The sequence below is a fragment of the Pongo abelii genome, chromosome 5 (genome assembly GCF_028885655.2).
Source record: "Pongo abelii isolate AG06213 chromosome 5, NHGRI_mPonAbe1-v2.0_pri, whole genome shotgun sequence".
Taxonomy (NCBI): domain Eukaryota; kingdom Metazoa; phylum Chordata; class Mammalia; order Primates; family Hominidae; genus Pongo; species Pongo abelii.
Genome location: NC_071990.2, coordinates 54,988,087 through 55,014,859, shown reverse-complemented (window position 1 = coordinate 55,014,859; position 26,773 = coordinate 54,988,087). Strand labels below are relative to the sequence as shown.

Sequence of the window (26,773 nt, the reverse complement as noted above, 5' to 3'; positions counted from 1 at the left end):
AACGCAAGAACCTGGGATACAGAAAGCCCTCTGTCCTTGCGACAAGGTGTAGAGTGTAATTGAGCTGGTTAACATAAGCCACCTATTGATGGCAAACTAAGAGCACCCTGTAACACATGCCCACTGGGGTTTCAACAGCTGTAAACATTTACCCCTAGAACCTGCTGTGGGATCGGAGCCCCACAGCCTGCCTGTCCTTATGCTCCCCTAGAGATTTGAGCAGCCGGGCACTGAAGAAGCGAGTCACACCCCCATCGCATACCCTGAAAGGGAACTTTTCCTATTTCATTATCAAGAGACAAGAATTGTGATGTAAGAAATCTCATTACTGGATATGTACCCGAAGGATCATAAATCATTCTACTATAAAGACACATGCACACGTATGTTTATTACGGCACTGTTCACAATAGCAATGACTTGGAACCAACCCAAATGCCCATCAATGATAGACTGAATAAAGAAAATGTGGCACATATATACCATGGAATACTATGCAGCAATAAATAAAAAAGGATGAGTTCATGTCCTTTTTAGGAACATGGAGGAAGCTGGAAACCATCATTCTTAGCAACTAACACAAGAACAGAAAACCAAATGCCGCATGTTCTCACTCATAAGTGGGAGTTGAAAAATGAGAACACATGGACACAGAGGGGAACATCACACACTGGGGCCTGTCAGGGGATGGGAGTCTAGGGGAAGGACAGCATTAGGAGAGTAGATGACAGGTTGATGGGTGCAGCAAACCACTATGGCATGCGTATACCTACGTAACAAACCTGCACATTCTGCATATGTACCCCAGAACTTAAAGTATAATTAAAACAACAAAAGAAAGAATTATATTCAAACAAGTAAATAAACAAAAATCACCGATGTATGAGAACCAATTAGCTAAATTATTAAATGAGGAAAGAATCAAAGTATATGACACTGAAATGTATTTTAAGGGAAAAAAATTTGAAAGACTCAGGACAATAAGAAATCAAAATATTTTAAAATGGGAAATGACAAAAAGCTGAGATAAAAGAAGTTAGTGAAGCCTTTTTATGTATAATTGTTAATGTAAAATATGTATTAGTAAATAAAACTATTTTGAAGAGAATTATAAAATGGAAAAATGTGGTGTAATAAAATCAACTATTATTTGAAATAAAACTCCAATTATTTCAAGAAATCTTAGCATATGAACAATGAAGCAACAGTAAAAACATGAAAAATGCCACCAAATTCAGAGGAATACAGATAAAAAAATGGGGTTAAAATATGTGTTAAAAATTTATGAGTAACTAGACATAAAATTTAAATAGGTTATAGAATTTCAAATCCAACAGAGGAAGAAACAAAAACAACAATTAGTTATCTATTGCTGCATAACAAATTACCTCAAAACTCTGCAGCTTAAAATAACATTCTGTCAGTTTCCATGGCTCACAAATCCAGGTATGGTTTAGTTGAGTGGTTCTGGCTCAGAAGTTCTGAGGTTGCAGTTAAACTGTCAACCAGTGCTGAATGACCTCATATGGGACAGAGGCTCCATTTCCAGGCTCACCAACATAGTTGCTTGGAAACTTCAGTTCTTCACTGGCTGTTGGACAGATACTTCAATTCTTTGTCATATCTACTTCTGCGTTGACTGCCTGAGTGTCTTTAGCACATGGCATTTGGATTTTCCCAGTGAGTGATAAGAGAAAGAACAAAGATCGGGGGCTGGGGAGAGAGAGAGAGAGAGAAGGGTGCCCAACCTATTATTGGAGGTGATATGCTGTCAGTTCTCCCTTGTTCTGTTCACCCCACAGACTGATCCTGGTTCATTGTGAGAAGGAACCAAACAAAGTTGTAAACACCAGGAGGAATCATTGGGCTCTTATAGGTTTACTACCACAATAAGCAACCATAGAAGTTTAGTAATTACTGTAAGAACGGGAAATAACTAAAAGGAAACAATAGACATAAGACATGGAAAGCAAAAAGGAAGGAAAGAAGGGAGGGAGGGGAAAAGAAAATGTTAATTAACCACAGACTATGTGAATAATTGAATTTTTGCAATATAAGACAAACATTTCCTAATGGATTAAAGAAGAACATTGAGCTATGGGTTGCTTACAATAAAAAAATTGAAAATAAAATGATGCAGAAAAGTTGTAAATTAAAGGATAAACCTGCGTATACCAGGCATATGTTAAGCAAACAAACAAAAAAGACAGGAAAATGTAAACATTAGGCCTTTAGGCAAGGTTGAATTTAAAGAAGCATTAAAAAAGATAAGAAACATTTTATATTGGTAAAAGGTTTAGTCCTCAAAGAATATATAATAATGGTCATATTCATCTTAATACATAGAATTCACATAAATACTACTCCTAATAGTTCATCTTGATACTTCTACCATAAATCTTAGAAATACAAAGAGAGCCAGATGAAGTTATAATTAGAGTAAAAAATATTAATACACTTCTCCCAGTATAGAGCTAGACCTCAGTAACAAAACGACACCAATATCTAACACACTGGAAAGTTAAAACACTCATGTAAACTGAAAGTGAAGTGAAATCATAGTTGATGAACCACACACAAAAAATCCACGTATGTATTATGGCTGAAATAGTACTCAACGAGAAAAATCGTAGTCTCAAGAAATTTCATTAGAGAGGGAATGGAGAGAATGCATTAACTATGCATTTAACATAATCTTGAATGCAAACAGTAGAGAGAAAACAACCGTAAAATAGACAGAAGAGGGTAGATTATAACCTCTATGAGGACAGGGATCTACTTCTTCTGTCTTATTTACTACTACATCTCCCGCACCTAGAACTATGTCCAGCACACTCAATAGATGGAATAATGAAACACATAGAAATTAACAATTAGTTTTAAAAATTTACCTTAATAGAATCAACCAGAAACCAATATAATAAACAATCTTTCTGTAAAGGAAAGTAAGAATCCAAATATCAGAGGTGTAAATAAGAATTGAATAGATAAACATATCACAATCGACTTTTAAATTTTAAGAAACACTATATGAAACAAACATGTACAATAAAATAGAGACTGATATGTTTAAAGTTTGTTTGTAAAACATCTGTATTCAGAATCATTCGGAGAGCTTGTAAATCTCTTCCTGAAGATTCTTATTCACTGAGGGTATGGTGGGACTTAGGATTCTGTATTTCAATAAACTTCCCTTCTATCCCAAGAAATTCCTATGTACATTTAAGTTTAGGAATGTTTAAATCTGTGTGGATGTTGAAAACCTGAAAGGGAGAGGAACAGCCACCACAAGAATGGAAAATAATCTACTGTGATGATGTCCAGTCCTAGAGGAGTCAACAAATGTCAGCATAGGCAAAAGATTTCTCACAAAAGGGTAAAGATATACAAATTGGCTGTAAACATGGGAAGATACTCAACATCGTTAGTCATAAAGAAAAATGCAAGTTGAATCATAGCGAATACTGCCACCAACCAGAATGGTAAAAACTGACAAAACCAAGTGTTGGTAAATATATAAAATATTTGGAATGCTCATACATTACTGGTGGGACTATAAAATGTTTATAAGCACTTTAGAAAACTGGCAGTATCTAATAAAGCTAAATATATGCCTGCTATACAACTAAAAAAACTTTAATTCTAAAGATATACTCAAAAGAAATGAATCTATGTCCCATAAAAGGCATATAAAAAATATTCAAAGTTTCATTTACAACATTCAAACATTGAAAATAGCCATCTAGAAAGAAATGGATAAAGTGTGGTATATTTATACAACCAGAAATTAGAGTAATTTTTTTAAATGAACAACTGCTGCATGTAACACGGATGAATCTCAGAGACATAATGTTGAACAAAAGCCACACAGGAGAACATGTATGTGAAGCTCAAATACAAGCAAAACTATAGTGATTACTGTATAGTCTGGGTATACTGTATAGTATATAGTCTAGGTGTAAAATTCATTGATTTTATATATAATATGTAAGATTTATATACATTACTCCAGATATGATATATACTTCAATGAAAAATATATTTTAATCCACAAACAGTACATGTATTGACTAAAAATTTCTTGTTTTTGCTGTTTCCAGGTAGTTAATTTGTATTGCTGTTAAGCAGTTTTCTACCTATATTTAACAAACATTGCCAGTTTCTTCTCTTTCTACCCAGATAAGCGTAGGAAACTTACGTACTAATTATCTGCTATTTCATTACTCTGATCTGTTTTCTCTGAGAATTTTTTTCTGATTCTCAACAGCTTAACGATCATTTAGAGTTTTAAATAGTCTGAATATGCCTAAACCAAGGCATCACTTTGAAGCTCAAAAATCCATTGAACGACTAAGCATTTCTATGGCATTCAAAGAGTGTGATTTAAATTACAGCAGAAATGGCAATCAAATCCCTAGTAAAGCAATGTGGCAGAGAGGAAATGAATCTAATATCTTCTCATCACTCTTTCTAGTAGTACCAGATTAAAGTGATCTCTAATGCCTTCGTTACCCAGACTCTCCCATACTCTGACGAGCCCAGGAAACCAAGGAGGTTGGCCTAATCTTTTGTCGTAAGTGAGAAAGTTGTGTGCCCTTTGCCATTACTTCATTGAAGACAAATATATAGAAAGTAAGAGACTAATTTCATTCAAGAAGATTGCCAAAAATATTTGTATGATAGATAAACAGTGGTTTTACTCTGCTTAGACTGCCATAACAAACTACCATAGACTCAGTGACTTAAACAGAAATTTATTTTCCCCAGTTTTGGAGGCTGAAAGTTTGAGATCAGAGTGCCAGCAAGGTGGGATTCTCTGTCTCCTTGCTGTGTACCCACATAGTCTTTCCTAGGTACATGTGGGGAGAGTTAGATCTCTTTCCCTCTACCTTCTTATAAGGGCCACCAATTCTATTAGATTAATACCGCACCCTTATGACCTCATTTAACCTTAATTACTTCCCCAAAGCCCTCTCTCCAAGTACAGTCACGTTGGAGATTAAGGCTCCAATATATGAATGGATTTTGAGGAGACACAGTTAGTCTGTAGCAACAGTGTAGTAGTTAAAAGAGGGAGCTCTGGAGTTAATAACCAGATTTAGACCACCAATCTACCATCTCTTAACTGTAGGACCCTAAATTCTCTATGATACACTTTTCTCACCTGTAAAGTAAGATAATAGTACCAGCCTCATAGAATTATTGTAATTAAATGAATACATATAGGACTACATAGCACATGTTAACTATTTTTATTTTGAACATTTAAAAATGTCAAAAGCTTTTGGCGTATCAGTAGTTTTTTGTTACATGAATGATACAGTGGTGAATTCTGAGATTTTAGTATACCCATCATCAGAGTAGTGGACGTTGTAACAAATGTGTAGTTTTTTTATCCCTAGCCTCCCTCCTACTTTCCCCTTTCTGAGTCTCTATAGTCCATTATATCACTCTGCATGCCTTTGCATACTCATAGCTTATCTCTCACTTGTGAGAACAGTTTTTGATTTTCCACTCCTGTGTTACTTCACTTAGAATAATAGCCTCCAGCTGCGTCCAAGTTGCTGCAAAAGACATTATTTCATTCCTTTTAATGGCTGAATAGTAATCGATGGTGTATATATGCCACATTTTCTTTACCCACTCATTAACTGCTGGGCACTTAAGTTGGTTCCACATCTTTGCAATTGTGAATTGTGCTGTGATAAATATACATAGCAGGTGTACTTTTTCAATAAATATTAGCTTGTATTATTAGGGTAACGTACATCATATAGGAAAATATCTTAAAAACAGATTTGAGTTGTCAGACTTATTGTATTGTTGAGTAAAACTTTTAAAAATATTACCTTATAGCAATGCAGTGAAGTTGATATAGCAATGGTTCTCATTTTTATGTCAAATCAGCAGCATCTGCAAATATGTTATAAATGCAAATTATTGAGTCCCACCCAGACCTATTTAAACAGCTCTCTGGGGGTGAGGCCCAACAGTCAGCATTTTAACAAGCCCTCCGGTTAATTTTGCTGCATACCGGTATTTGAGAAACACTGTGAAACGTGAGGCAGTCTTCATAGAGAAGCACTATTTGGTGAATCCTTGGCACAGAACATTGAGCTTCCTATGACTTAGCAACTTGATTTATTATTCAAATTAAAATGAATACAGGAATGATACAGAAATGATAAACCATAAAATAACTGGAACATAATTTCATGCTACTGATGAATAGAAGAAACACAGACATCTATAGGCAAATAAATAAAGCAAAATTTGCTTAAAATAAAGGCTTTTGTTTTGGTTCCCAGCAATTTAAAAGTGAAATCTACCTCAGAGATGATAGTGTAACTTCTGGTATCTCCCTCAAATCTTTAGGGTTTGTTATTAAAAAAAGGAAATGTCACATGAAAAACTATACCTCTACAAGATTTTTGCAAGCCATTTATGTTCTAGGCTAACTTCTCACTTAAGGGCAACTGTATTTGATAATACAGTTGTGCAAAGCACTTAAGAACTAAAACCTACTTTTGCGTGATCCTACTTTATCTCTGTATTTGGCTTTGTAAATGTGCTTCACTTTGTTTTCAAATGGCATTATGTCATTTTTCACTTGGAGAGTTGATATTGATTGACGGAAAGCATTAAATTAGAAAGACCTGGCTAGAGTCCACGTTATCATCCACAGCTGTATCTCCAAGGCATTAAAAAACGAATTTTCAAAAATTCAAAGCCACGGGTCTGTTTCATAGATAAAATGAAATGGATCAAAGATTTCAGTGGCCTATGGCTTGCCACAATTGAGCATGAAAGTAAAGAAGTGATTCGTTGTTTACATTAATCTTATATCGAGTTATTCATCAAAAAGCCCTCTTATGACCCGCATATTAAGAGGCTTCATTGTTTTTTATTGTTTTTCTCACTTAATATGCTGGAGAAAACTCCTCACCATGAATTCAAGATTTCTTTCTTAGTTATTCATACCTAACCTAGGGCCCTGGTAGTAAAAATACATTTTTTTTCAAAATTAGGGGTTGGGATAAATGAGTGAGTGGGTAAAGCAGTATAAGAAAAGTTAAGTGAGCAAAAGAAGAGTGAGGGTGGGTGGAAACCTTGATGTGAACCATCTTTAATATCCTACAATTCAGGAGAATAATTTATTTTGTGCAAATGTGATAGAATCTTCTTGCCATAAACTCGTGGAGATACCAGTTTATGCACTCTCCACCCATTCAATGAATCTTTGCCAAAAAGCAGCAGAATATAGTGATATGCAAAGAGTGGATATTCAAAAAAGGCTTGGTTATGAATTCAATAAGCAGGAGACCAGGAAAAAACTCTTTATCATCAAATTACCTCCCTCTACTGATGTCTGAAGAGTTATCTTACATATCTCAATTGGGTTTCTATAGTATTGCAAAGGGTCTCCTAAGCGTTTGAGTTACTGTCTTCTTACTACAGCACATTTGGTGACTTGTAATAACCACTTCATTTACATAGGAAACAAGGTATCCCACAAATGTTTAATTAAAATTTTATTGCAAATGGAACTGAGGTTAGTGGTTTATCAAAAGTGTATTAAGTTAGTAGTTAACTAGATTATGGCTTTAAACACATGTGCATTATATAAAGACATTTGTACCAGGATTTTGGAGTTACTTTGTCATGCTAATGGATTGATCATCCTAACCATTCTAATTCTAAAGTCCGGTGGTTGAAACATCAGTTTGATTTTTTTAAATAAAATTCACTAACCATAAATATCACATATAAATCAAAATGGCTTGCTTTAATTAACAACTTCACACAAAAACATTACTTAGATGTTAAATTCAAGAAATTTATAGTGGAAGTAAAACTGCTCACAGCCTATCATTTTACAATAGATCATTTAATTTTAATCAACTAAGACTTTCAGTAATATATCAATAGACATAAAGATGGGTCTTTCAATTTTTAAATATGAGGGGATTTTAAATGTCAAGAGCAATCCTTTGTGAAACTCAACTTCCCTTGAAAACTTTACAATTTAAAAATATTGCAGTAGTAGTTAACTCTTTCATTCCCAAAGAAACCTCTTTCTTAACCTTGAAGTTTTTGCCACAAATATTTCTATTTAAAAAATTTTTATTCCATTATATAAAACACAGTTTTAAACAAAGCATGCACTAATTTTACTAAAACTGTCCAAATGAGATTCTATATATAGAAAGTTAAACTATTTTGAAAAAACGAAGGTCTAAGAATATGATTTAATTAGCAACAGGTAATTTGCAGAATATTCTAAGTCACAATAATTTGCAATCAGGAAAACCTTGATTATAGTGCTCAAATCAGATTTTTAGATGATTTCTTACTCCTCAAAATAATTTCCCATGGAGAATTTACTATTTGATATAAAAATTTTAAGTATGCATTATACATTCAATATTGTATGTTTCATATTGCTGCTGATGTTGCCTTTTGAGTCCTCAACCAATTTTCCAATAAGTAATAATAAAGTGATTATCCATGCAGCTCTGGATTCAGGCTGCCTTGGATTGAATCATGTTTTTTCCCAATGAACCAGCTACAATGGAGTGCAGGTTATTTCTTTAGTTTCTTTATCTGTAAAATAGGGGTATACTGGTTATCTATTACTATATAACAAGTTACCATAAACATAGTGGCTTAAAACAATGCACATTTATTATCTCAGTTTCAGTGGGTCAGTGGTCTGGGCATGGTTTACCAAGATCTTCTGCTTAGGGTCCTATTAGGCTAAAATTAAGGCATTGGCCAGCCTTCATTCTCTTCTGGAGCCCAGAGTCCTCTTTGAAGCTTACTGAAGTTATTAGCAAGATTTTGTTTTTGGAGGTTGTATTAATTTGTTTTCACACTGCTATAAAGATACTACCGGAGACTGGGTAATTTATAAAGGAAAGAGGTTTAATTGACTCACAGTTACGCATGGCTTGAGGCAGTCCTCAGGAAACTTACAATCATGGCAGAAGGCGTGGCAGGAGGGAGAATGAACACAGGAGGACCTACCAAACACTTATGAAACCATCAGATCTCGTGAGAACTCACTATCAGGAGAACAGCATGGGAGAAACTGCCACCATGATTCAATTACCTCCACCTGGCCTCTCTCTTGACATGTGGGGATTATTGGGGTTAATGGTGATTATAATTCAAGCTGAGATTTTGGATGGAGACACAGCCAAACCATATCAGAGGTTGTAGGACTGAAATCCTCAGCATCTATAGACTGCCCCTCTCCATAGGCAGTACACAGTGGCTATTTGTTTCAAGGCCAGCATGAGAGTGTATCTCCTACTTCCAGTTTCTTCTCTCAGGGACAGTATAAGTCTTCTTTTAAAGGACTCACCTGATAAAGTCATTACCACCCAAAATATTCTTTTTTATTAACTCAGAGTCAATTGATTAGAGGCCTTAATTGCCTCCTGAAAATCCTTTCACCTTTGCCATATTTTATTGGTTTGTCAACCAAAAGTCAAACTCTGTAAAATATTTGAAGAGATTTATTCTGAGCCAAATATGAGTTACCATGGCCCATGACACAGCCTTCAGGAGACCATGAGAACATGTGCCCAAGGTGGTTGGGGAACAGCCTAGTTTTATACAGTTTAGGAAGACATGAGACATCAATCATGTAAGTTGTACATTGTTTTGGTCTGGAAAGGCAGGACAACTTGAAGCAGGGGCTTCCAGGTTATAGGTAGACTTAAACATTTTCTGATTGGCAACTGGTTGAGCTAAGCTGTTATCCAAAGACCTGGAATCAATAGAAAGGAATGTCTGGGATGGTAAAGGGATATGGAAACCAAAGTTTTATCATGCACATGAAGCCTCTAAGTAGCAGGCTTCAGAGGAAATAGATTGTAAATGTTTCTCTTCAGACTTAAGGTCTGTGTTAATGTTAATGTTGGTCAGCTTTTCCTGAACTCCAAAAGGGAGAAGGGTATAATGAATCATTTCTGACCCTCCTTTCATGACCTGAACCAGTTTTTCAGGTTAGCTTCGGAATGCCTTGGCCAAAAGGAGGGGTTCATTTGAATGGTTGCAGGAAACTTAGAATTTTATTTTTGGTTTACAGGTTAGAAGTTATAGGTTCTAGGCTGGGCACGGTGGCTCACACCTATAATCCTAGAACTTTGGGAGGCCAAGGCAGGCAGATCACCTGAGATTAGGAGTTCGAGACCAGCCTAGCCAACATGGTGAAACCCTGTCTCTACTAAAAATAAAAAAATTAGCTGGGTGTGGTGGCATGTGCCTGTAATCTCAGCTACCTGGGAAACTGAGGCAGGAGAATTGCTGGAACTCGGGAGGCAGAGGCTGCAGTGAGCCGAGATCACATTACTGCACTCCAGCCTGGGTGACAGAGCGAGACTCCATCTCAAAAAAAAAAAAAAAGAAGAAGGAAAAAAAGTTACAGGTTCTACCTGCAATCAATGAGAAGGGGGTTACACAAAAGTATGGATACCAGAAAGCAGAAATCACAGGGGGCATCTTATAATTCTGCCTATCGCTGTGGAATAATAACAATACATACCTCCTTGGGCTGATTTTTTTAAAAGCTTATTTGTATAAAGTAAGTAGAATAGTTCATGATGCATAATAAATATTACTTATTACTCTTTTTAGTTTGATAGTCATTTTTGCAAAAGCTTTGAGTGACTAAAATGGTGGTGTTATTGGGAGAGAATATAAGCTGGGTGGAAATTATAGTTTGTAAGAGAGCCTTCAGTATTCATTGTACTCCATTTGTATCTTGATGGTAAGTGTGTTCTGTTACTTTGCTCATAAAAGTAATGGAAACAACCGTCAAGTTCCCATAGCATTGTTGTCAAACCCTGTAATGTTCCATGGTCTAACATATTTTGAACATTATAAATATTTTGCCTACCAAATATCGAGATATCAAGTGAAAGTTGAGGATAGGTAGGTCATAATATGGGTTATTCTATATCCTTCACATCTATGTTCTTCTCATTGTTTTTATGTAGGATTCAGAAAATTTTTCTAAGCAAATAACTGCTGATAATATGAATACTAAACAACGTTTTATTAAAGAAAGTGTACTAAAAGCAACAACAGTATTTCTGATTATCTTGCTTTTTCTCCTACATATTCCTCAGAAAAATCTTCTAATTATTTATACAAATGCATCATTTAACTGGCACAAACAAGCTATGGTGATGTCAATTTTTGCTTTGAACAAAAGGAAAGGAAAGTGTTTTTCTTTCACTTAAGGCCACAGACAGGTGAGATGGAGATAGAGGGGGAGTGAATGTCACATTCCCATGTTACATGAATTAAGTATAAATAATTTTTTTAAAACTTCTCTGGATGTGCCTGAAAACAAAGCTCATAGTTATTTCGGTCCACTTTATCCAGCTCTCCACTTCAATACCTAGGGAACTCAGAGGAAGGCAGGAATACACAAAAACACAGTCCCTATTATTTTTTAATAATAGTCACCAAAAGAATTTCACAGTTTTTTCTCATTAATTCTTCGAAAATCTAGTGGAAAAGGTAATTCTTAAAAACAAATTGCAGAATGTTTAATGATTCCAAAAGGTAATTAGAGAGAGGAGGCATTTTTCTTTGTTTTTATAAGTCATTGACATTTTAGCTTAATTTACAAAATGTTTTATGGGAACTTCAAGAGCATTGTCTCTTCAATATCCAGCACTGAAAGAACCCATTGTGTACTTCCTCTAGCATATAAGTTACTGGTTACTCCCTTTGCTCTTACCCAAAAGCTACTTTCCTATGATTTCTTGAGGAATAACTCAACTTGTTTGTGGATGCTGCCAAAGAAATTGATCAGTTTCATATTCCAATCAAAATTATAAGCTCAGTTTTTAAACTGCAGAATAGGCAAATATGTTGATCAAAGTGAAGACAGAAATTGTTTTTTATCTTTTTTTTAATTTTATTATTATTATACTTTAAGTTTTAGGGTACATGTGCACAACGTGCAGGCTTGTTACATATGTATACATGTGCCATGTTGGTGTGCTGCACCCATTAACTCGTCATTTAGCTTTAGGTATATCTCCTAATGCTATCCCTCCCCCTTCGCTCCACCCCACAACAGTCCCCGGTGTGTGATGTTCCCCGTCCTGTGTCCATGTGTTCTCATTGTTCAATTCCCATCTATGAGTGGGAACATGCGGTGTTTGGTTTTTTGTCCTTGTGATAGTTTGCTGAGAATGACAATTTCCCTGTTTGCAGATGACTTGATTGTATATCTAGAAAACCCCATCGTCTCAGCCCAAAATCTCCTTAAGCTGATAAGCAACTTCAGCAAAGTCTCAGGATACAAAATCAATGTACAAAAATCACAAGCATTCTTGTACACCAATAACAGACAAACAGAGAGCCAAATCATGAGTGAACTCCCATTCACAGTTCCTTTAAAGAGAATAAAATACCTAGGAATCCAACTTACAAGGGATGTGAAGGACCTCTTCAAGGAGATTTACAAACCACCACTCAACGAAATAAAAGAGGATACAAACAAATGGAAGAACATTCCATGCTCATGGGTAGGAAGAATCAATACTGTGAAAATGGCCATACTGCCCAAGGTAATTTATAGATTCAATGCCATCCCCATCAAGTTACCAATGACTTTCTTCACAGAATGGGAACAAACTACTTTAAAGTTCATATGGAACCAAAAAAGAGCCCGCATCGCCAAGTCAGTCCTAAGCCAAAAGAACAAAGCTGGAGGCATCACATTACCTGACTTCAAACTATACTACAAGGCTACAGTAACCAAAACAGCATGGTACTGGTACCAAAACAGAGATATAGACCACTGGAACAGAACAGAGCCCTCAGAAATAATGCCACATATCTACAACTATCTGATCTTTGACAAATCTGACAAAAACAAGAAATGGGGAAAGGATTCCCTATTTAATAAATGGTGCTGGGAAAACTGGTTAGCCATATGTAGAAAGCTGAAACTGGATCCCTTCCTTACACCTTATACAAAAACTAATTCAAGATGAATTAAAGACTTACATGTTAGACCTAAAACCATAAAAACCCTAGAAGAAAACCTAGGCAATACCATTCAGGACATAGGCATGGGCAAGGACTTCATGTCTAAAACACCAAAAGCAATGGCAACAAAAGCCAAAATTGACAAATGAGATCTAATTAAACTAAAGAGCTTCTGCACAGCAAAAGAAACTACCATCAGAGTGAAAAGGCAACTTACAGAATGGGAGAAAATTTTTGCAACCTACTCATCTGATTACCATTTTTTAACAGACCTGTGTGGTATTTATCAAACTTTATCTCTACTTTTAAAAATTATTCCACTTTTTTCATTACCTAGTGTCTGCTAATAGTTTGGTTTCAATTTCTTGATGATATAATTTTAATATTGTTTTGTTTATTTGTTCTGGATGTAGGAAAATATTTTAAAAATAAAGTATTAATTTATATAAACATGCCCATCTTCATATACATATAACCACATAATTTTATGTATATGTTTCTGGGAGAGATTTATGTGTGTGTACCCACCCATGTGGTATGTTTTCAGGTCTTTTGAGGCCACTCTATTCCATATTTACAACTTTCCACCCATTCTCTCATATGCAAAATTGCATATTGAGAGTCTCAGTTTTTTAGTTAAAAATGTTGATTCCTGAAAAGCAGGTTTAGGATGAGAATTGCAGTTTGATATTTGTTTGGCAGGCAGCTAATGTTCCTCTGAAATACTTAGGAAGTTATACTTACACACACACACAATTTGAAAACAGACCCCTATATAAAGTGGGACTGATTATCCATTCACTCACAGAATCATGGCAAAATTTCCACTAAATTAAGAAAAAAAAAAAGAGAAATGGATTAGAAAGCCCAATCAATAGAAACTGTGATATAACGCCAGTAAATCTATTATTGCCTTCAAATATATTGAAAAATCCTGTAAGCTCTCATTCTTTTGGACTCAGGTTTGGATAAACCAGAAGAAAAGACCTCTATTATTTTACTTTGTGGCCACTTGTTTAAGGCAGCTAGTAGATTACTCCTCTTTCCACTAATCAGTCTTCTTTTCCGATGCCATTGAGAGGCAGAAATGCTTGAAAAAACAACTTCTTTTGCAACCAATAATTTCTCATTATACAAACTTTATGTTTCAAATGCAATATATTGCCCACAATGGCAACCAATCAAAACAATAATTGGTTATATAGTTCCAAACTTCAACTATTTTTGATATTGTAACAGTGGAGGGAATAAAATCTCTGTTTCTCTCTTCTTCCTCCACATTAAGAAGAGATTGATAGAGCTCCGTAATGGCAATTTTCATTACCTAAAAATTTAAGTGATAATTTTCATTATCTTTGAATGACTTCAAACACAAAGTTATTTTCATTTTAACTCAGGAAGACTTATAAATTACACTGTGGCAGATTCTATGTGTCATCAACAAGCCTTTGCAAGGAAATTCACCAAAATGTTAGTGTTACTGCTAAATGACAAAATTATTCATGTTTTTCCCCTTTACGAATTATTGAATTTTTATACTCTGTGATTATCATTGCATTTATGCTCAGTTGAAAGGCTTTATAAATGGTATAATTTTATAGATACTATTTTGTCATCGTTAGGTAGAAAATTCATCACAAGATTTGATAGAAAAGGTATCAAAGTGTTAACAGTAGTCAACTCTGTATAAAGAAGTGACTTTTTTCTTTCTTCGAATCAATTTTTTTTTACATTTGTTCTCTTCATGAACATGTGTGTTAACTTTATATTAAGAATGATTAAACTTTGATTTTAAAATCCAGGCATTGCTGGAAAAGTTAACATAGCAATCTGCAATCAGCTGCTTTATATCCCAGTGAGAATGAAGAAATCAAGAATGGAATTAATAAGGGCAGAGGTGGGGGAGTAGCGAGGAAGATGACTAGAAGGGAGAGAAGGACATTAAGCTACAGGAAGTTTCTATAAGGTAGGGAAAAGGATAGGGAATGCAAATAATAAACATTCACATATTTACCATAACCCCATCTTTGCATTATTTTAAACATGATTGAGCTATTTGCTATTAAGTACTTTTCAATTTTGGTTAAAGCTGACTTGATTTTTTTGTGAGTCAAAACAACATGAGCTGCAACCACTGTCAGATTGACATTTTGGAAATGAATGCATTTTATAAATAAATATCCATAAATGAATGAATAAATGGACAGTTGTTAAACAGATTTCACAGTTCATTCATTTATTCCCCAGGCATTTGTTTAATACCTACTATTTGGCACTGGAGTACAATATTAAACAATATAGATGCATATTTTAAATACTAGTGTAAGTGTGTGAGTGGGGGACAAATAATAAAAGATAAGCAAATAATGAGAAAATAATTTTATATATTGATAAATTCTATGAAGAAAATAAAACAGATTAATACAAGAGGCAAAATGGGGGAAATTGGAATTTGATGGGAATCTAGGGGCCACCTGAGTTACATGTTTAGTAAATATTGATTTGGTGAGAATTTATCATGTTCAATGCAGCATACTAGGTGAGAAGAGGAGTGATGAGAGAAAGTTACTGCTCTGTGAGGGCCACAACCTAACAATCTAGTGGATTCACGAAGCATGTATTTTTTAATGCAGTGGTTCCTAAAGTGTGGATCTCCAGACCAGCACAATCAGAATCACCTGGTACTTAATACAAATGCAAATTCTTGAGCCTCACCCTAGAACGACTGAATCAGAAATTCTAGGGATGGCCCAGCTGTCTGTATTTTAACAGCCCTCCAGATGATTCTGATGCACACTAACATTTGAAAACCACAGCCTACTCCCTACTCAGCTGAATGTGTTAATTAGGACCAATTTTCTCACCCCAGCTAACTGAAAATTAATTGCAATGGAAATATGTTCCGTTTTCTCCCTCCTTATCTAGGACTTCTCAGAAAGTCATGGAAAATGCATATTGACTCAAGTAGTCTAAAAAAGCATAGTCTCTTCTCATATCTGTAGGGAAAAGCACAGATTTCCTTTCACAAACAACTGCAAAGTGACTGATTACCATGCTGCAAGAAAGGCCATGCAGGAGAGGTGAGAAAACCCATTTAGTCTCAGCACACTGGCTGCTCAAAGAAAAAAGAAAGAATTGTTTCTTTAAAAAACCCAAACCAAAAGTAGAACTATATGCTTTGTGTTACTGAGAAAAAGCATGGCTCTTTATATGATGTAGATGAATTCATCTCAAGACAAATCACTCATTCTTGTAGTTGTTCACTCTTACTGAATAGCTGTGTGATGAAAAAAAATATGGTAGAATATAATCTTTTTTGCTACAAGTAACTATATCAGAAAAATTACTAAAATGTTGGCAAAGCAAACTCACATAGTCAATATCGATTATACAACTTACACTTTGTCTAAAGAGACTTCTGCATTCTTGCTACTGCTATGGCTGGACTAGGTGCAAAGCTGCTAGTTTCTCTCTTCAATTATAGACATTCTCATTACAACCACTGAGTTATTAGTAGTGCTAGCAACAGTTCTCTAGATCATAAATGAAGGTAGAGAGGTATTTCATTCTCCCCAGTGATAGGTCTTCCTATTTTAAGGAACAAGGGAGAGGAAGTGAGAGGAAGGAAAGAGAGAACAGGAAGTTATCCTGTCAGATACAGGGCCTAATAAAACATCATATTTCAAAGCAAAATAAAATTCCATTAAATGTTTCTCAGTGAATAAAATAAGGACCAATGTCAGGATTTTCTCATTTTAGGTTTTCAGATTCAGAAAGACATTTAAACTCAAAAGATTACAAATAAAATGCTAGGCAGTTATAGTCACAAATATAACCACTCTTACTGAATTTTCAAATCATGATTTCAAATCAGATCAAATCAAATTTTCAATTATGATTTCAAAACTATCATTTGTCATTGAGAATAATACTTAAAATTTATCTATGAATTAGGCTCGATGTTATTGTAGAGTCTTACTCTGTTATTTTCAACATCCACATAGTTCTGAGATTTTGTGTTTCATTCTAGTTTTAAATATTATACCTGTTGTGCTTCCAAGCAGTCCAGAAGAGGACACTTAACCAGAATTATCACCGTCTGTCCAACTGATAGGCCCATTGTGAGCTCGTTATTACTCTTGGTGAGTTCTGTTCTTTCATGTCTAAAACGTGTTTGTGCTGAAGCCAAACCAATTACACAATTTCAATCCCAAATTGTTTCAAATTTCTGGTAAATTAGAGTGTAGAGCAGGTACACGTTTTATTCATTCACTCACAGGTGTACAATATTCTGCTAATACTATATGAAATCTATTTTAACAAGAAACATAGTTATTCAATCAAAAATAATATGCAGATAATGAAAGTCCTTTCATCTATAAAATACATGCATAGTATAAAAGAAATTTCAATCCTTTTGGGGAAAGCACTTATAAAAGAATATATTCATATATACAGCAATTTGGGACAAATTAACAATATATTTTCATATTTTATAACATCTCATTGAAATACCTTGATTCTCCAATAAAAGTAATAGAAAATGGAATGTGGTACAGAAAATACAAAATTATAAAAGATGGAATTTCAGCAGCAAATACAATAACCAAAAATAATTGTCAATGAGGCCTCAAAGGAGTATAAAAAGGAAATGTAATTAAAGCTTGTTTGAGGAGTTAATCAGTTAAATAGGTATTTTGTTAAAAATGCAAATAAAATACATATTGGAACAATGAGAGATACAGGGAGATCACTACTAAGTTGGAAACACTGTGCATTCATGATTTTAGAAAAAAGTCTCTTTTGCACCCCTCTCACTAACATACCCTGGCACAGCATCATTTTGGCTACCAGCAATATGACTAAGACCATCTTATGTGCACCCTAATACTTCTAAAAGAAGGAGAACAAGGAAAGAAGCTTATTTTGTATCTCATAGCAAGGAACATTCAAGGTAAGCTAAACTAGCTTGAGAAAAAGCAAGAATTATTTCATGGGTTTTAGTGGTATTGCTCAAATTGTAAAGGAGCTATATCAGATTGTCAAATGCCCAGCCACAATGAAAATCATAATTAAATAGAACAAGTTAAATCTATGAAAATTCACAAGTCTAAAATAGGAAAATAAATATAAGGCATTTAAACAGTTATTTATAATGCAAAAGAATGGCAGCTCAAATAATATATAATTAGATTCATTGATTTTTATTAGTATGGGAGTATTTGAGTATTCAGTTTCTACTATTAAGTACATTTTCACTCATCAAGAAGAAAACTTTCTCTACCAATTGAATAAATAAATGATAACAGGACACTCTATGCTAAATATTCCTGGGAAATGTAGTAACTGTATGAAAAATGTATCATTGTACACACAAAGACCAAACAAAAAGGAGTTAGCAATGTGTTCCCAAATAATGGCTTAAAAATGTTCTTAAGAGGAGAAGTAATTATGCAGACTCAATCCTTTGTGTCATGGTTAAATTGTTTATAATGACATATTAATGGGTCAAACATTAATTTTCTGTTATACTAACACTTCAGATTAATAGAAGAGGACCAAACAGTGGGGATGTAATAATGACCCAGTAAAATTTCTCTAAACAATTTTGGGAAAGGGAACAGGATCTACAAAGCTAAAGCTCAGTGGAAGTGTTTGGGCTCAGGGAGTTCTGTGGATGTAGCAAGTAAAGATGAGAAATTAAATGTTGTCCAGCCTGGAGCATTACTGCCAAGGTTTTGAAAATACAACTAAGTCCATATGCTAACAAAGAATCAATGGATCATCCAGAACTTGCAACTTCAGCTGCAATGAGACAATAATCTTTTATTTTTGGCTTGGAAGATGGCTATATCCTTAGGAAATAAACAGTATGACTGATGACATTATTGTAACCCCAAGAAGACCCAAGAAGAAATTTAAGAGTGAACATGTTAACAAGAATGAGAATAATAAAAAAAAAATACAATGAAAACAAGGCTACATCCACTGTATTGATAATTTTGTAACTGGGTTAGGTATAAATCTTTTAAAATTTTGAGATAATTTCACATGTTTTCCTGCTTTATTTAAGTGACTGAAATTCTTAAATGTGATATAATATACTTATGATTTTAATTACATGTTTCAGAAATCTAATTAAGCAAGTGTTAATCAATTTTTTTAAAGGACATGGTACTCACCCTTTTACTTCATTTTCAAGTTTCAGATTTTTTTTTTTTTACATATGTATAAATGTGCCATGTTGGTGTGCTGCACCCATTAACTCGTCATTTACATTAGTTATCTCTCCTAATGCTGTCCCTCCCCCTCCCCCCACCCCACAACAGGCCCCAGTGTGTGATGTTCCCCTTCTTGTGTCCAAGTGTTCTCATTGTTCAATTCCCACCTATGAGTGAGAATATGCGGTGTTTGGTTTTCTGTCTTTGCGATAGTTTGCTGAGAATGATGGTTTCTAGCTTCATCCATGTCCCTACAAAGGGCATGAACTCATCCTTTCTTATGGCTGCATAGTATTCCATGATGTATATGTGCCACATTTTCTTAATCCAGTCTATCATTGATGGGCATTTGGGTTGGCTCCAAGTCTTTGCTATTGTGAATAGTGCCACAATAAACATACGTGTGCATGTGTCTTTATAGCAGCATGATTTATAATCCTTTGGGTATATACCCAGTAATGGGATGGCTGGGTCAAATGGTATTTCTAGTTCTAGGTCCTTGAGGAGTCGCCACACTGTCTTCCACAATGGTCGAACTAGTTTACTGTCCCACCAACAGTGTAAAAGTGTTCCTATTTCTCCACATCCTCTCCAGCACCTGTTGTTTCCTGACTTTTTAATGATTTCCATTCTAACTAGTGTGAGATAGTATCTCACTGTGGTTTTGATTTCCATTTCTCTGATGGCCAGTGATGGTGAGCATTTTTTCATGTGTTTTTTGGCTGCATAAATGTCTTCTTTTTGTCTGTTCATGGCCTTCGCCCACTTTTTGATGGGGTTGTTTGTTTTTTTCTTGTAAATTTGTCTGAGTTCTTTGTAGATTCTGGATATTAGCCCTTTGACAGATGAATAGATTGCAAAAATTTTCTCCCATTTTGTAGGTTGCCTGTTCACTCTGATGATAGTTTCTTTTGCTGTGCAGAAGCTCTTTAGTTTAATTAGATCCCATTTGTCAATTTTGGCTTTTGTTGCTATTGCTTTTGGTGTTTTAGTCATGAATTCCTTTCCCATGTCTATGTCCTGAATGGTATTGCCTAGGTTTTCTTCTAATCGTTTCCCCATTTCTTGTTTTTGTCAGGTTTGTCAAAGATCAGATGGTTGAAGATGTGTGGTATTATTTCTGAGGGCTCAGTTCTGTTCCAGTGGTCTATATCTCTGTTTTGGTACCAGTACCATGCTGTTTTGGTTACTGTAGCCTTGTAGTATAGTTTGAAGTCAGGTAGCATGATGCCTCCAGCTTTGTTCTTTTGGCTTCGGATTGACTTGGCAATGCGGGCTCTTTTTTGGTTCCATATGAACTTGAAAGTAGTTTTTTCCAATTCTGTGAAGAAAGTCATTGGTAACTTGATGGGGATGGCATTGAATCTATAAATTACCTTGGGCAGTATGGCCATTTCCACGATATTGATTCTTCCTACCCATGAGCATGAAATGTTCTTCCATTTGTTTGTGTCCTCTTTTATTTCATTGAGCAGTGGTTTGTAGTTCTCCTTGAAGAGGTCCTTCACATCCCTTGTAAGTTGGATTCCTAGGTATTTTATTCTCTTTCTAGCAATTGTGAATGAGGGTTCACTCATGATTTGGCTCTCTGTTTGTCTGTTATTGGTGTATAAGAATGCTTGTGATTGTTACACATTGATTTTGTATCCTGAGACTTTGCTGAAGTTGCTTATCAGCTTAAGGAGATTTTGGGCTGAGATGATTGGGTTCAGACAATCAAACTTCTCCAAGCTAAAAGAGGAAGTTTGAACCCATTGCAAAGAAGCTAAAAACCTTGAATAAAGATTAGATGAATGGCTAACTAGAATAACCAGTGTAGAGAAGCCCTTAAATGACCTGATGGAGCTGAAAACCATGGCACGAGAACTACATGATGAATGCACAAACTTCAGCAGCTAATTCAATCAACTGGAAGAAAGGGTATCAGTGATGGAAGATCAAATGAATGAAATGAAGTGAGAAGAGAAGTTTAGAGAAAAAAGAGTAAAAAGAAATGAACAAAACCTCCAAGAAATATGGGACAACATGAAAAGACCAAATCTACGTCTGATTGGTGTACCTGAAAGTGACGGGGAGAATGGAACCAAGTTGGAAAACACTCTGCAGAATATTATCCAGGAGAACTTCCCCAATCTAGCAAGGCAGGCCAACATTCAAATTCAGGAAATACAGAGAATGCCACAAAGATACTCCTCGAGAAGAGCAACTCCAAGACACATAATTGTAAGATTCACCAAAGTTGAAATGAAGGAAAAAATGTTAAGGGCAGCCAGAGAGAAAGGTCAGGTTACCCTCAAAGGGAAGCCCATCAGACTAACAGTGGATCTCTCGGCAGAAACTCTACAAGCCAGAAGAGAGTGGAGGCCAATATTCAACATTCTTAAAGAAAAGAATTTTTAACCCAGAATTTCACAGCCAGCCAAACTAACCTTCATAAGCAAAGGAGAAATAAAATCCTTTATAGACAAGCAAATGCTGAGAGATTTTGTCACCACCATGCCTGCCCTACAAGAGCTCCTGAAGGAAGCACTAAACATGAACAGGAACAACTAGTACCAGCCACTGCAAAAACATGCCAAATTGTAAAGACCTTCAAGGCTAGGAAGAAACTGCATCAACTAATGAGCAAAATAACCAGCTAACATCATAATGCCAGGATCAAATTCACACATGGCAATATTAACCTTAAATGTAAATGGGCTAAATGCTCCAATTAAAAGACACAGACTAGCAAATTAGATAAAGAGTCAAGACTCAACAGTGTGCTGTATTCAGGAGACCCATCTCATGTGCAGAGACACAAATAGGCTCAAAATAAAAGGATGGAGGAAGATCTACCAAGCAAATGGAAAACAAAAAAAGGCAGGGGTTGCAATCCTAGTCTCTGATAAAACAGACTTTAAACCAACAAAGATCAAAAGAGACAAGGCCATTACATAATGGTAAAAGGATCAATTCAACAAGAAGAGCTAACTATCCTAAATATATATGCACCCAATACAGGAGCACCCAGATTCATAAAGCAAGTCCTGAGTGACCTACAAAGAGACTTAGACTCCCACACAATAATAATGGGAGACATTAACACCCCACTGTCAACATTAGACAGATCAACGAGACAGAAAGTTCACAAGGATACCCAGCAATTGAACTCAGCTCTGCACCAAGCAGGCCTAATAGACATCTACAGAACTCTCCACCCCAAATCAACAGAATATACATTCTTCTCAGCACCACACCACACGTATTCCAAAATAGACCACACAGTTGGAAGTAAAGCACTCCTCAGCAAATGTAAAAGAACAGAAATTATGAGAAACTGTCTCTCAGATCACAGTGCAATAAAACTAGAACTCAGGATTAAGAAACTCACTCAAAACCACTCAACTACATGGAAACTGAACAAACTGCTCCTCAATGACTACTGGGTACATAATGAAATGAAGGCAGAAATAAAGATGTTCTTTGAAACCAAGGAGAACAAAGACACAACATACCAGAATCTCTGGGACACATTTAAAGCAGTGTGTAGTGGGAAATTTATAGCACTAAATGCCCACAAGAGAAAGCAGGAAAGATCTATAATTGACACCCTCACATCACAATTAAAAGAACTAGAGAAGCAAGAGCAAATACATTCAAAAGCCAGCAGAAAGCAAGAAATAACTAAGATCAGAGCAGAGCTGAAGGAGAAAAAGATACAAAAAAACCTTCAAAAAAATCAATGAATCCAGGAGCTGGTTTTTTGAAAAGATCCACAAAATTGATAGACTGCCAGTAAGACTAATAAAGAAGAAAAGAGAGAAGACTCAAATAGATGCAATAGAAAATGATAAAGGGGATATCACCACCGATCCCACAGAAATACCATCTACCATCAGAGAATGCTATAAACATTTCTACACAAATAAACTAGAAAATCTAGAAGAAATGGATAAATTTCTCGACACATACACCCTCCCAAGACTAAACCAGGAAAAAGCTGAATCCCTGAATAGACCAATAACAGGCTCTGAAATTGAGGCAATAATTAATAGCCTACCAATCGAAAACAGTCCAGGGCCAGACAGATTCACAGCCAAATTCTACCACAGGTACAAAGAGGAGCTGGTACCATTCCTTCTGACACTATTCCAATCAATAGAAAAAGAGGGAATCCTCCCTAACTCATTTTATGAGGCCAGTATCATCCTGATACCAAAGCCTGGCAGAGATGCAACAAAAAAAGAGAATTTTAGACCAACATCCCTGATAAACATCGATGCAAAAATCCTCAATAAAATACTGGCAAACAGAATCCAGCAGCACATCAAAAAGCTTATCCACCATGATCAAGTTGGCTTCATCCCTGGGATGCAAGACTGGTTCAACATACGCAAATCAATAAACGTAATCCAGCATATAAACAGAACCAAAGACAAAAACCACATGATTATCTCAATAGATGCAGAAAAGGCCTTTGACAAAATTCAACAGCCCTTCATGCTAAAAACTCTCAATAAATTATGTATTGATGGGACGTATCTCAAAATAATAAGAGCTATTTATGACAAACTCACAGCCAATATGTTACTGAATGGGCAAAAACTGGAAGCATTCCCTTTGAAAACTGGCACAAGACAGGGATGCCCTCTCTCACCACTCCTATTCAACATAGTGTTGGAAGTTCTGTCCCAGGCAATCAGGCAGGAGAAAGAAATAAAGAGTATTCAATTAGGAAAAGAGGAAGTCAAATTGTCCCTGTTTGCAGATGACATGATTATATATTTAGTGTTAATCAATATTAAAATAACTGGATAATTTTTGCTTTTTACAACATTTAATATATTTTTTTTCTGAATTTAAGCATCAAAAGAATATTATTTAATAGCTATATAATACTAAAACATTGAGCATTAAGTAAAGTAAAAATAGTTTCAAATATATCTCACCATACATAAGAGAGCCAAGTGGACATTAAAGTTAATACTTATATGTGGTAGGTACTGTTTTTGACGACTTCTCCTGTTTTCTCTCTCAGTTTATCCTTAACCTTATCACAGTTCTATGAGTTTTACAGTGTTGTATTTTATAGATGAGGAAACCCCAGCACTAACAGATTAGATGATTTGTCCTAGGTTACAAATCATGTAATCCCAGGCTTCACTTGTTCCTGGACTTAACCAATGGTGCCAACTAGTTACACCACATGTAATGAACTGTACTGAGTCACTGTTACATTTCAGCTTGAATTCTTCTCTGTAAAGTTGAATTTATGCACACTGTACCTTTTTCAGTCTATATCAAAACAGGGCATTTACACAAGTGACAAATGGGCCTTATATTCTATTTAGTGGATCTCCCCTTCACTCTGTTGAAAAGAATAAAGCAAGACATCACTTAAAATTAAAATTTTTGAAAGAGTCTCTGAAGAAAAGGTGTTTGCCCAATCCCGTAATTCATATTTTGATGATAGTAATAATGTATAAAGCAGGCAATATTTTGAGTTTAAAATCATTTTGAAACATTAAAAATGTTTCTACCTTTATTTAAAATATCAAGAAATACAGAGACAAAATTGTTCTGAATCGTTTAATATTCTTTCCAGAGTTTCTCCATTTATTTGTATTTTTACAGTTGCAAACAAGGTGAAGAGGAGGATGCAATGAGTCAATCTGACAGTTTTGGAAAGGATCAGTTCTGTCCTGCCTTGCAGCAATCGCCACAAGCACAGCTTTCCATCTTATTGTTAACGTCCTACTAGCATTTAATGATCACCTGCTACAAAATTCACCCAGGACTTGGATAATGATGAATAACTAGAAAGTATGCCTAAATGTTTCCTAAATATCTGGACTGCTACACAACAAAGCTATTTCATTACCTCTGAAAGTAGAAATACGGTATTAAAGATAAATTTCAAAAACAAAATGGCTTTAAAATCTAAGCCAGTCTCCTGAATTAATGATTTCATAACACAGTCACTTTGACAGGTATGTTCAAATTCCACATAATGAACCTGAATGTGCTCTAGAATCGATGAGGATAGCAATGTCTCCATTTCTACTCTTACATTCTCAAATTACCCTCCAGTCCCAGAGAAAATAGTCATATTTCTTTACAATGCTGCTCTCAACTTCTATTTATATTCCTTGATGTCATCCAGTATCCTTTTTGACCTTGCTTTTTCAATTGCTTCCTCTCTGTATTTTATTAACTTATGTAAGAGTAGTCATCTACTGCTGGCAAAATATTTTCACATACACTGAATCCTCATAACAGTCCTAAAGTTAGAAATAATACCAGGCCCCCATATTCAAAATGAGACTTAACTGTACCTTTCCTACCATCCAAGTCTGTGGATACCAGAAACCAATAAAGAGGAAATTCAGTTATTTTCTTGCCCCTCATTACCATTTCCAAACCCCCTTTGGGGTTCTTGTCTGGTAGAATCACTATTGTTTCCTCCTTTTTTTGCACTATCATCTGCCAACCACAGGGATTTATGGTCTACATATGGCCTAGAGTTGTCTATTCCATCTCTAGTTTCACAAGTGTTTTGGGTGATGTCAAAGTCTATGATCAGGGCTTATTCAGCAGCCTATCTTTTTGTCCAATGACTTTCCCCAAATCCACTTACACAGCCACACCCTGGAACTTATCACAACTCAAATCTGCTACACTCCTGAAGTTTTTCACAGAGATACACTTGTCTCTATATAGCCTCTTCTCTTTCTTAGTCATTCTACACAACAACCACATCAGAGCTATATCATTTGTTACAAATCTATCAGTGTAGTTCTGTGTTCACTCCCTTCACTATGCAGCCTTGGTTCAAGACCCAGCTCTTTAAGCTTCATAACCCTATTCTCCATTCTACCCACCATACCAACCTTGTAATCCCCAGAGAAGACTACTTTCTAGTGATTAAAGTTTCTTCTGGAGAAAAGGACCTACTAGGGAGAATTGATGCTACAAAAAAAACAATAATAAATAAATCATAGCTAGGTCTTAAAATTCTCCTGGGCAACCTTCTACACATCTTTAGGTAGTATCTACTCCATTACCCTCAGTTGCTGTTCCAAATTTTCACATTTCTCAGAAAATCTTTACACAGCCACATCCTCCCTTAACCTCAGCAGGTGAAATTGCATTCTATTTTGCCAAAAATATTTAGGCAGAAACAAAAAGTATTTTATCCCTTACTGATATGGTTAACTATGTCCCCACCCAAATCTTATCTACAATTCCCACTTGTCATGGGAGGAACCCAGTGGGAGGTAATTGAATCATGGAGGTGGCTCTTTCCCATTCTGTTCTCGTGATAGTGAATAAATCTCATGAGATCTGATTTTTTGTTTTTGTTTTTGTTTTTTTGTTTTTTTTTTTAGACGGAGTTTCACTTTTATTGCCCAGGCTGGAGTGCAGTGGTGCCATCTCAGCTCACTGCAACCTCTGCCTCCTCGGTTCAAGTGAGTCTCCTGCCTCAGGCCTCCTGAGTAGCTAGGATTACAAGCACCTGCCACCACACCTGGCTAATTTGTGAATTTGTG

The 26,773-nt window shown here is 35.5% G+C and overlaps 2 long non-coding RNA genes across 4 annotated transcripts in view; one reads left to right on the top strand and one right to left on the bottom strand.

Annotated features, from left to right (window-relative positions):
• Positions 1-1,474, bottom strand: part of LOC134761525 (uncharacterized) — a 132,728-nt gene extending 131,254 nt beyond the window's left edge. Inside the window, exon 1 of the long non-coding RNA XR_010140227.1 lies at positions 1,389-1,474. This is a non-coding gene — a long non-coding RNA (uncharacterized LOC134761525). The remainder of the gene's footprint in view (positions 1-1,388) is intronic.
• On the top strand, positions 1,475-25,167 carry LOC134761524 (uncharacterized). Of its 3 annotated transcripts, none has more exons than XR_010140224.1 (4): positions 1,475-1,680; positions 4,475-4,573; positions 17,051-17,162; positions 24,858-25,167. It is a non-coding gene; the product is annotated as an uncharacterized LOC134761524 (long non-coding RNA). The 3 variants fall into 3 exon arrangements; XR_010140226.1 differs by having other exon boundaries at positions 1,476-1,680; positions 17,085-17,162; XR_010140225.1 differs by having other exon boundaries at positions 1,476-1,680; positions 17,082-17,162.
• Positions 25,168-26,773: the final 1,606 nt, after the last annotated feature.